Raw genomic sequence first — 3,734 nt, 5'->3', positions numbered from 1 at the left:
GGCATTATTTTGCTTTGGCAACAGAATCCTTTCCTACCAGTTTTTAATGGTGATTTGACACTCAGGCAGAACCCGAAATCACAACAACAATGAACATCATTTTCCTTCAAAAACCGGCAGGTTGGGAAGTGCTGTCCACAGTGCCGGGATTTTCCCCCATTGTTCCTGCAGCAAGCGCGTTGGGGTTTTTTCATCCTATGGATGCTCGTCAGCGTTTCCCAATTTTTATCTTCTCTAGCTTATTTTGCTTAATTAGTTTCACTGAGAATCAAGTTTATTGCACGAGCTGGGGTATCCAGCCCCCCGGGAGTGTTTTCGTTTGTTCTGGTTATAGTGTTGTCCTTGGTTTCTCTCGTACGTTTACGACGAAGATACCAAATACAACATTTCCAAAGAAAGAGGACCTGGGTTATTTGTTGAATCATGGAAGGGGAAGATAATTCAACGAAGCGCCAAGAGGAGGTCGTGGATCGTGTCCCAAATGGCCGGCTGGTTGCCTCGTAACTGGGGTTGGGCTTCTTAGATTTGTTTTGTAGGCCAATTCTGACTTCTCTTAAACGTTTAAGTTTAAATTTGGATTTAATGATACTAAAAAACATTACAGGACGAACTTTCGTATGGTTTGCGTTTCCATTTATTCAGGGATGTAATTAAGTATAGAAAATGATAAACATTTAAAGCTACACGTCAGACTGCAATGCCGTGTAACGATCTATGCATTACGTTGGATCAACGCAGACAGTGACCATAATAAGTATAAACACACCACTGTTAAGAAAGATCAAACAGCGTTCACGAAAGCATTCTCTTCAAAATGGAACTACGGTCGGCCAAACCTAGCATGATCAGCGCTCAAACTAGAAAGCAGACGCATACAGCTGTTTCGGGCTTGTTGGCCCTCCTCAGTGCGCCGTAACTAAAACACAATAAGCCTCAGTGACACTTGACTTCATATGTGTCGCTGGTCATTCTAGAAAGAGCTATTCTTGCTTTTCACGTGACGTCACATATTATGCAAATTTGGTGATCCGCCATGTTGGTGTCCCTCGAAGCGTGTTATCGCATGTAAATTAGAGGGAAATATAGGCTATTTCTAGATTCTTTACTGATAATCTCGCGACCTGTCAATGGATTCTGAACTCGAAGACGACTCGGAAAAACTCAGCAAAGCTATCCCAGTGCTTTCAGATTACGTGAAAGGGCTGGGAACTCGAGTTAAAGAGCGATATTTAGCGAAAATATCTGTTATCGGAGTCGACCCGGCCAGCATCCCGAAAGAGCAGTTTAACGGGGAATTTCTACCTCCCAAAGGAGTTTCGGATTTGCTTGGATATTTGGTTCTGGAAATGAGCCATTATACGAGAAAAGAATTCAAGGCCTACGAAAGTTTGAACGCCTTTTATCAAATGGTTTCGGGGTTCGTTCAATCGGTAAGAGGAAAGCTGATTCGCGATAAATACTACGTTGTGGTCGGCAAAGTTCGACACTCACACGCTATGAACGAACCCCCTGTTGATATCTGGATCATAACTGAGACAGATGGGACGATCCTCTCCACACATTGCCTTGGATGTAAGGCTGGCCTTGGAGAAACATGCACTCATGTCGCAAGCGTGATGTTTTATATTGAAGCATGGACTCAAATTCACGGAAAGCTAGCATGTACCAGCGTAAAATGCACATGGCTTTTGCCTACTTATGTCAGTGAAGTGAATTGCGCGCCAGTGCAAGACATCGATTTCAGCTCAGCCAGGAAGCTCAAGGAAAATCTAGATGGGAAAATAGATGCCTTAACCCCAGACTTTAAAGCGGACTTGAATGGTGACCGATCGGCTCTATTTGTTAAGGATGATGAAGTTGAAAAATGTCGCCCCACAACAGAGGAACTGTCTACGTTCTATGCGAAGCTAAATCAGTGTAGCGTTAAGCCTGTAGCACTGAGTTTGCAGGATAATTACGCAGGCCAGTTTGTAGTAGGAAGTAGAGCTGTTCCTGTGATTACAGACTTATATGAGACTCAAAACCTCGATCTAAACTATCCTGACTTGCTGAGGAAATGCTTAGCCGTGAAACTTGAAATAACTGAGGAGAACATTGCGCTAGTAGAAAAAGACACGCGCTCTCAGGCGAAATGCTCGAGTTTCTATCGACATCGGGCAGGCAGGATCGGGGCCTCTATGAGTTGTGCTGCCTCAAAGTGCAACTTGCCAAAGCCTCCGCAGTCAACAATAAGAACTACTTGTTACCCACATTTGTTCAAGGTGAATACAAAGGCAATCAAGCATGGTTGCAAGTGTGAAGATTTTGCAATTGAGGCATAAGCTGAAATGATGTCAAGAAAGCATGTTAATTTCAAGGTTGAGAACTGTGGACTTTTTATCAACTCACAGCATCCCTTCCTCCATGTCTCACCTGACTTTTTGAGTTCATGTGATTGTTGTGGATTGGGCTGCGGGGAGGTCAAATGTCCAATATCTATTCAAGACTGTGATTTTGATAAGTATGCCCTCAAGAAGTCCTCTTGCTTGAAAAAGGTAGAAGGCAATTTCAAGCTCATCAGAAGCCACAACTATTATGATCAGGTACAACAACAACCGTTTACTCTCAAAGATAGGCAACACTGTGATTTTGTTGTTTGTGCCATTAACAATGTGAATAACAGGGTAGTAATAGTAACAGAGAGGATTCTCCCTGATAAGCAGCACCACCACACCGTCCTTCCTAGGCTAGACACCTTTTGGAGACTATGCATCCTCCCTGAGATACTAGAACGTTGGTATACAAGGAGGTGTAATGCTCCAGATGTCAAGCCTGTTGTGGCTGCAATCTGCTTTTGTCTTAAACCAGCAGATAATGATGTGATCACCTGCAGTGATGTGGAATGTCCCTATGCACAATTTCACACTTCCTGTTTGTCTCTTTGAGCAGCTGCAATACCATAGTTATGGTAATGTCCACACCGCTGTCGGTTACCCCAGTTCAAGCGAAAGAGAAAGCAGCAACCAAAACGACCTCCAGTCTGTCAAGCTGCTCTCCAACTAAATGCGATCTGTATATGCAAATCAAAGGCAGCACCTTCTGACAGGTGTTAGAGTGTCATAACAGGGATTGCACAAATGGGAAAATTTTCTACCTCAACTGTGTTGGTTTAAAGAGAATGCCAAACAATGCCAAGACAACCTGGTGGGCAAAGTCTGTAAGAAAACTCCCTCCCCTGTTGTTCCAACTACACCTCCTACCACTTTTACTTCTTTACAAGGCTTAGCCACGGCAGCTGACTCTCGGAGTGATTCCAGTAGTGACAGCGAAGGTGAAGATTCAGTAGATGCTGATGTTATGGTAACCAATGTTGCTAAATGTGACATTAACAAGCAAGCTCCTATTGCAAATCTTACAACATCTGACTATCAAATTATTTTAAACCCAACTGGCTGGCTCACTTCTGACATTGTACGCAAAGCTCAGGTACTGCTGCTGGAGGAAAATCACTCGATTGAAGGCTTTCAACGCCCAACTTTAGGGCGTGTTCTTAATTTTGATGTAGTTTCTGGTGAATTTATACAGATTTTACATACAGATTCTGCTCATTGGGTGTGTGTCAGTAATATTGGCTGCCAACCCTTTGATGTAAATTTATATGACAGTCTCTATCAAGATGTCACTTGCCAGGAAGTGGCAGATCAAACGAATGATCTTCTAGGTGGTCGTTTGAATTCACTCAATTATGCACCAGT

This window comes from Montipora foliosa, chromosome 8 (assembly GCF_036669935.1).
Source record: "Montipora foliosa isolate CH-2021 chromosome 8, ASM3666993v2, whole genome shotgun sequence".
NCBI lineage: Eukaryota > Metazoa > Cnidaria > Anthozoa > Scleractinia > Acroporidae > Montipora > Montipora foliosa.
Note: the sequence above shows the minus strand (reverse complement) of the source record.